The following is an 8,574-nucleotide window of genomic DNA, read 5'->3' as shown; positions in this document are numbered from 1 at the left end:
ATGAGCCGTTACAACCCAGAAACTTCCGGTGCTCCTTGTTTCTAACTTTAGAGGAGTCTTTTTTTCTTAAATTAAGTTTATAGACCCTTCATACTGCACAATGTTCACAGTCCACCCCCCACCCCCAAAATATAGCAATAGCCACTTCAAACCCATTGTGATGCTTTACATAGTTGATAAAGTTGTATTCATAGAAGAGAATGAAATTGTGGATGTGTCCGTTGACTTGCGTAAAACCTGAGAGCCAAAACGAGAGATGCCGAAATGGCTGTGGACAGCTCTACCGACACAGACTCTTTCTTTCTACTCTCTTTCTATTCTTAGTTTTGATAGCTCTCGGGAAAATAAATACTCATGCATTTTCCAAAGAAACAAGACAAGCAAATACCGAATGACACGCTGAAGCTAAGAGAGGTCTGTGAATCGCCAATCCAAAACTTCCAACTTACATAGGAGAAAATGTTTTTTTCATGCCATTTCCTCTCCTAGGATGGCCCCCCTCCCCCTTTTCACCTAGTGAGGCAGTCCTCACCTTCAGCATTATCTCCTCCAACTCCAAGATCAATTCCAGGGCTATGTTCTTTGCTATGTTCCCAATTCTTTTCTATGTTCCCATTGGTCCTGTGTGAACCTCCATCAACACGTAGACAATACTGATCCGGAATAATTTGTTCAGATAGCTCTTCTTTCTAAGAACACTGAAGTTTTTCAATGGCAGAAATGATAGTTCTTTGCTCATCTCTGTGTTTCAGGCTGCAGCAGAGACTGATCCATGGTGGGCACCTATGGGGCCTCTAAACTGATGTGAACTACTCAGGTGTATACGAGCCCTTAGCTGATGGAGGGCTAAGACACAGTTCTCCTAATCCATGGTCGTGGGTTCTTTCTACAACACCACACAAAGGAGTGTGTGGAGGGGAAATGCTCATACATTGAAAAGGGAAGTTTTGAACAGTGCTCTTGAGGCCAAATCAATGAAAATGAATAGATTCTTTTGCCTCAACTCCTATGCCACCCACATGATCTCATGACTAGTCCTCAGCTGCTTAAGATGAGCAGCCTCAGCTCCAAGAGAAGAAAAACCATGATTTCCATAAGTGCCATAAGTTCCATGAGCACCTGCTATGTGTCAGGAACTTATCACATACTATCTCATGTAAAGCCAAGTTGCTGTGGAATTCAATGTTTTGATTTGCTTTTCTTTTATCTTTCCCAGTGAAACTCTTTTTTAAATAGTGACAAAGGGGAAAAAAGAAATGATACCAAAAAGGTGTGGAAGACCCAAGGTTTCCAGGTAGCCAGTAGAAATGATAATCATATAACCTGCTGGAGGATTAGGTCACAGTTAGAATGGAATAGAACTGGAATGGTTAGAACTGGAATAGAAGGAAAGGAAAAACCCATGAAAATGTCAAGTACAGCCAGATCAATGATGAGATAGAGTTCGTCAAACTTCACCTGGCTTAGAGGGCCTTAAATAAATAACACACAGTCTCAAAACGGTGGGTAATAGTGTTAGTTGAGACAGAACCTGTTACTCTCTTGACTTTTCCTTCCGGATTATCGATTCATGATCTCAAGATGGCACCAGGTGTCCCCACTTGTTCAAGACAGAAAGACAGCGTGAGAAGTGCCAGCCACTTTCCTGTCTTCTATCAGGAAGTACCGATGCTAGGACCCCCTCCCCTTCATCGGGTTCTTCTGATACCTCATTGGTCAGAACAGTGACACAATCACCCCTGATTGTGTGGGAAGATGTAGGGGGAGAAGGACATTGAAAATAGCTGTCGGGTTAGCAGATAGGGAGTTTGTGCCTTAGGCTCCTCATAGTGAATTGAGCCTGGAGATTCTTAAGAAGCCTGTAAGTTTCCGAAGGCGAGTATTTATAATTTCCTTTTCCTTTCCTTGTGCCCTCAGCACACAGCAGGACTTTAATAAATGATGCACCCATGATTCGATGGATGAATAGAGCTGGGAACCAGAGAAAGTACAACATAGACGCTCGAGACAAATGGAGTATGCGATAGGAAGGAAACCAGGTTGAGGGCCGAAACTGCCAACGGGAGGTACTCGGAGTTGATGGGAAAGTTCACAGCTCATCTATCAAATCCCACCATGACACAGCGTTGCTATGCCATCAGTTCCTGTGCAATCAGAAACCATCACTGGCCTACACCCAAAGCAACAAAAAGAAGACAGATATTAACATCTGAAACAGAAATCAACATCAGCACAATTTGAATCATTCTTACTAGGTGAACTGGTGAACCAGTTAGCAGTTTCCAGAAAGCCTGAAGACACTTTTTGCTCACGGTTTTTTTTTTTCCTTCCCTTCTCTCTCTCCAACCCAACACATACTAGAAATTACGAGTGTGCAATTATTATTTTTTTTTAATTTCAGTTCTTTTTATTCTGACTATATAGAAATGTGCTTAATTGGGCTTTTGTAATTCAGAGAGAGTGAACAGATGGAGGAAGGAAAATTATTAACTAAATTTCCCCACCTCATTGATTGAGCCCATCACAATGAAGATTAGAAAACTTGAGATTCCTTATCATAGTTTAGAATATAGCCATGTAAGCCACCCAGCAGTTTTAGGAATTCCTGAAACAAAGGTATTTAATTGTCATTATAACCAGCATGACCCACCTCCCCAGCTTGAGGATCAAAGACAATGTGGTTTTTTGCTTTTTTTTTTTTTTTTTCTGTCAAATGTACTTATTCAACTCTCATTCCCCCAGAAGGCCAGTATCTCGGCATGGGTCTCCACTTGCTACTAAAACAAGCAAGAATCAGAAGGTTACTTACTCAGTCCAATATAGAGTCCTACCTCTAAATACCTTCTAGAGAGGGGACTGGGTTTTCCCCTAAATCTACACATCAGAGATTCTCAACATTTTTTTTTCAAAGTCATTCATTTTACTTGTACTTTGCACCTTGCTATTTCCTACTACATCATATTTTTATTCCAAAAATATACTGGTTTTTACTCACTAAAATGATTTTATCGCACCACCATTTCATTTCGCGGGGAGGGACACAACTTTCAGCTCTTGGTGTCACATGATGTTGCTACTGAGAGTAAACCCAATGGTGCAAGGACACCATCCGCCATTTTCCAGACGTCACAGACCATAGTGCTTCTTCACTCCTGGACTCCCATGGTTAGAACCCTTGAGTGCATTATCTCTGAAGCATAAACACCATGCTGGGGTAGGGTGGGGGTGCGGGGTTGGGCCACTGGAGTAAGAGCCTGGCTTTAGCCACGCACTGGCCAAAATATGAGCCGTTCCCTCACAATCCTCTAGATCTGGGGTTGATCTAAATAGCATGCTGTCATGGTCAATTCCCTCTTGGGGGCCCACAGGAGCTTTTCCATGATGAGTGTAAAACCAGAATAATATTAAAACTTCCAAGGTACCTACTATTTACATAGCTACAAGGAGATGGGTCAAAATCACAAAATGGTAGCCTGCCAACGGCAAGCAGGGAAGGCACGTTTTATTTTGCAACTTCACTTGATTAAAATAATAATAGTAATGATATTTCACTCAACCAGGCTTCCTGCTCTTTTTTTTTTTTTTTTAAGATTTTATTCTTGAGTAATCTCTACACCCAACTTGGGGTTCGGATTCACAACCTTGAGATCAAGAATTGTATGCTCCACCAACTGAGCCAGCCAGGTGACCCTCCAGGCCTCCTGCTTTGCCACAGAAAGCCAAGCAGGGAAGGAGCAAGACTCCATTTGGTAAGACTCTATTCAATAAGATAATTACCCGATTGTCTTCAATAATTCACATTGGTCAAGTCACTTCAGCTTTTCATGTTGTGCTTTCCCCACATCTCAGACGGAGGTCATGAGATCTTTGCTGCCTAACTTCCAGGTTATTATAAAACCGGTGAGCTATCAGTGGTCACAGTGATGGAAAAAGCTTTAAAAATTATCCCGATACAAATACAATCATCAGTGTGACCTTTCAACTCTGTCTAAGGAAACTCTTCTACAAAAACATTGAAATGGGTATGGAAGGGGCCTTGTTTCTAAGAATTTACTTGCCTTAACTTTGGAAACCACCTTCCTAGCTGTGAGAATTCTAAGGATTTCATCATTATGACTTTTTTTTTTTTTTTTCGGAATCAAAACTGCCTTCCCTACTCACCCTTGAAGCTACTTCAATAAAAGCTCTTCCTAGTGGGCACTCAGAGGAAGTCATTTGTTTGATGTATATAGTTAATATTATGTACATTTTTGTGCCTCATCTGCAAATCCCACTTTCTATATTTATCCTGAGGTCCTCTAAGGACCTGCTGATTCCTTCCAAGCAAAAAGAATTCCATGGACCCAAAGGGAGGCTTAAAAAAAAGGGGGAGGGGGTAAATAGCAGATAGAAATTAAGGTCAAGGACAAGGTTTAATATCATCTTATTGCCTTTAAAGCTGAACTTTATAGTCAAGGCAAAATACTGGACTGATTTTCTTTCCCCCTTGATGACTTCATTGCTGGATTGGATATATAATATCTTTGCTTTGAAAGAACGAACGCTTTACAGCAAATTTTCTCTAAATCATTTTTCAAGATTTCCTGTTACTTCATCTAAAGCTGCTTTCCATTAATAATTCCTCAGTACAAAGCATCTAGACACACAGACACCATAATTAGGGGGATTTCAATTACCTATGTGAGGAGGCAGGTAATTGACAATCTAATTAGTCTCATTTCAATTACCATTTTTCTCTTCATTAGAGCAGTTAGTTAGAGAGTGGTGAAGGTTTGTAAAACATTCCGAGACCACAGAATTTTCAAGCTAGATTTACTAAAGATTAAGGCTGGACCTTTCCAAGACCAAGGGAGCATAAGCTCTAGGAAGGCGGTGTCCAAGCAGCTGCCGTGTGCAAGAACCAGACAAGCGTATTGGAAGTTCGTCAAGCAAGAATGTGATTCAAAGCCCTGGGGTAGAAGCTGGCAAGCGATTCAGATAGGACTCGTTCATTGTTCAAAAGAGAGGTTCTTTGAAACGGGCGTTATTTAGCGAATTCATAATCATTGTCATTTATGGAGTGCTTGCTCTGGACCAAACATGCAGTGGTCTCTCATTTTCATGCAAATGTCAACTCTCTGAGGTTAATAGTATCACTCCCATTTTGCAGATGAGGAAACTGAATGGCAGAGATTGTGCAATTTTCTGCATCCTGACAAATATATTGACCCTGGATCTCATGCTCTGAAATTTTTCATTCATTTCCTGACCCGTGGAGGAGACCTTAGCTTTGGATTTCAACAAACCTGGGGGCCAACACCATATATATATGTATATATATACATGTATATACATATATATACATATATATGCATATGCATATACATATATAATCACAAACACATACAGAAAATTAAAAGTATCTAAAGGACAAAAAAACCCCCACGAAACTTCCTATGGACTTTAGGTAATAATGATGCATCTCTGCATGTTTATGGACTGAAACAAGTATGTCCCTCTGACTGGAAGCTAATACTGCGGCAAGTTGTATATATGTGGGGACGGGGGTTATCTAGGAAACTATGCTTTCAACTTAATTTTGCTGTGAAACTAAACCTTTTCTAAAAAAAAAACAGCTGATTGGAAAAAAATATGAAAACTTCAAGGTTAATAGCGACAGGAGACCTCTTAGAAGAAAACCCAAGATTAATCTAAGCCTGTAGCGTCTCTTTTCTGAACGCTACTCCTCAGTTGGGTACATCTTGCTCCCACTCACCCAGCGCCCCCCGTGTCCCCTGTCATGGCCGGCATGCTGGCTAGCTTCTTTGTGCTTCGTAGCTCTTTTTCCCCTTCCCATCAGGACATTCCTGCATCTTCAAGACACCTGCAAACTCCATGTTATCATTTTAACTTTAAAGAACAGTTGACACTAAACAAAGCTAATCACTTACGATGCAGTGCATATAGCTGTCTGGAACATACTAGTTTGTTTCTGGGAAATGCTAATCCCAAGGGCACTGGGACTCTCGACCATAGATTGAGATGTGTGTATTTCATCTAAAAAGACACTCTTTAAAAGAGGGAAACCAAGTCACAAAGTTGCGGGGCCACTGCTGTGCAATAGAAATATAATGCAAGCCATACACGCACACCTTGTACCTAAATTTATATTTTCTAAAAGCTGTGTGAAAAAAAAAATAAAGAGGAAAAGGGGAAATTAATTTAAGAACATTTTTATGTAACCCAGGATATTCAAAATATTATCAGTTTAATATGTGATCAATAGAAACACTATTATTGAGGTATTTTCCATTCTTTTTCTTTGGACCAAATCTTTGAAATTTGGTGTGTTCTTTACAATTTCAGCATGTCTCAGTTTGGACCAGCCGTATTTCAAGTGCTCAATGGCCAGCTAAGCCTGGCACCTACATAGCGGACAACACAGGTCTAGACTTCTCATAATTCTTTTTTTTTTAAGTAGGTTTTAAGCCCAACATGGGGCTTGAACTCAGAACCCCGAGATCAAGAGTCCCACGCTCTACAGACTGAGCCAGCCAGGCGCCCCCCACGCCCCGACCCTCCCATGATATCTTATGGATTCCCCAGTTAGCCATAGCCCGCAGGGGCAGGGAGGGGGGCGGTTATTCACCATCCCCTGCATGGGACAAGCTCCTCTGACACAGGGCCGAGTTCCAGCTCCGGCTGGAGCGCAGGGGAGGCAGGCTTGAAAAGAGGTGAACATCTACACCGAGCTGGGATGCTCTTCCAATGCTTCGTCATGCGGTGTTTCCCTCCATCATCAGAGCCACCTCCCATTTGACAGCTCCCATTTCACAATTTAAGTTTCCACTGATTACTGATGCGTTCAAGTACCATGTTCTCGCGCTGTGATTTTGGAAAAATTACTGAACCTCTCTGAGGCTCAGCGTTTGCACCTGTGTGATAAAGATAATAATCCCGGCACAGAAGCAAACAGTGAAGGGTAAGGAGATTGCATATAAAGTACCACCGAATAAATGCTCCAGAAGGGTAGTCAGTATCCAAATTGGGCAGACTCCTAGTCACATACTCTTTGCCCTAGATCATGCTGTCTGTGGGAGCAGACAGGTCTGGAAGATTTCACCAAAAAAAAAAAGACAAAAGAAGCCCAGAATCCGGCAGAGCAATTTTTCAGCCAGATGATTCTTTGATGCCGTAACCGTTGTTTTCTAAAAGTCCTTAGGGCTCAACCTTTCTACCTGGTTTATGACCTAACTTTTTAAATGCTCTGGCTTGGGACACCTGGACGGTGAAACATGCTCATGTTGGAGGACTCTCATTCCGATATTACCCTTGATGGGTCCGGATAGTTCAACTTGGTAAGTGTTCAATTCTCTTCCATTGCCTGGACCACTAGATCCCTTTCCCCGAAAACCAAGAGTCTGACATTTCTTGACACGGCATCTGCCCTATCCCACTGAAACTGCCTCTAGGAATCAGAACTCTCTGTGGCATTGATCAGCTCAGAATAAAGAGCTCAGAAATCAGGGTGACGCTGGCCGGTGGCGGAAATGCTCTGTGGACTCGAAATACTATTCCTACACCCAATATTACCTCAGGTGGGCGCCTGCTTATTTTAACGACACAGGAATCTTGTTCTAAGGTAAGAAAAACCCTGGCCCTGGGCCTGACCTTCTTGGGTTTCATCAGAAATTTAAAATAAAACAAACAAACCGTACCCTGAGTGTTTATCTGTGCACTTAGTCTATACACGTCAACTTTCTGAATGTCTGACAGTGTTTTTGTTACTTGAACAAGGGGGAAAAGAGGCTGGAATAAAGTGGATTTTGAACCTTCTTATTTGTAAATACACAATGCCCTCCTTTCTGTCACAACAGACTCATCTTGGATGGCAGCGGAATCTGAGGTACCAGGGGTAGCTGGGAGGAGAACAGCGTTTCAATACTGGGGGAGCCATAAGAAGAGGTAAGGGCATAATGAAGTCAAGCTTGAAAGTAGGCAAGGTTAGGGTTAAGAAACACGTAGTACATACAGGAAGTCAGAAATCTAGGTATTCAAGATGAAGGTTGAATAATAATTAGCCTCTCAGATGAACTTCAGTCAGTTTTGTCTTTTTTTCTTTTTTATGCTACTGTTGCCTTTTTAGATGCTCTCAATTCTTCTCCATAGACTCTATCTGTAAGAAGCATCGTCATTCTTTAGCAGGTGGTTCTTTGAACAGCAGTGCAAATCAGAGGTTGTTCACCTTACCTAAGCACCCCTGAGGACCGATATTTCTATTAATGTATTTTCGAGGCCCTGATGATTCTGAATAATAATCCCAGGGTTCAGATGACTGGAGATTTCTGGCCACCTTCTTGACCGAGACAGAAGCTCCTTGCTGTCTCCATGCAGAGGCTTGAAGTTGGCTAAGATCAAGCTGTGACCTTGGCTATAGATTTCCTGAACTTTCAAAGGATCAGCATGGATCTTCCACCATTGACCATGGCTCACACTAAGACTATCTACTGCTCAACTAGTATAGTTCCCCTTCTCAAGTACAGTCCTGGAACTCTTACCTAGTGGGTGTGAGGTCTCCAATGTGCTCTTTAGAAT

The 8,574-nt window shown here is 41.8% G+C and overlaps 1 long non-coding RNA gene across 1 annotated transcript; it reads left to right on the top strand.

The window, feature by feature from the left end:
- The first annotated feature begins 1,382 nt into the window (after positions 1-1,382).
- Positions 1,383-2,546, top strand: LOC131492767 (uncharacterized). The gene is made up of 2 exons (XR_009252278.1): positions 1,383-1,502; positions 1,918-2,546. It is a non-coding gene; the product is annotated as an uncharacterized LOC131492767 (long non-coding RNA).
- The last annotated feature ends 6,028 nt before the right edge of the window (positions 2,547-8,574 follow it).

The sequence above is a fragment of the Neofelis nebulosa genome, chromosome 2 (assembly GCF_028018385.1).
Source record: "Neofelis nebulosa isolate mNeoNeb1 chromosome 2, mNeoNeb1.pri, whole genome shotgun sequence".
Classification (NCBI taxonomy): domain Eukaryota; kingdom Metazoa; phylum Chordata; class Mammalia; order Carnivora; family Felidae; genus Neofelis; species Neofelis nebulosa.
The sequence above is the reverse complement of the archived record's forward strand: the minus strand, read 5'-3'. Positions and strand labels throughout refer to the sequence as shown.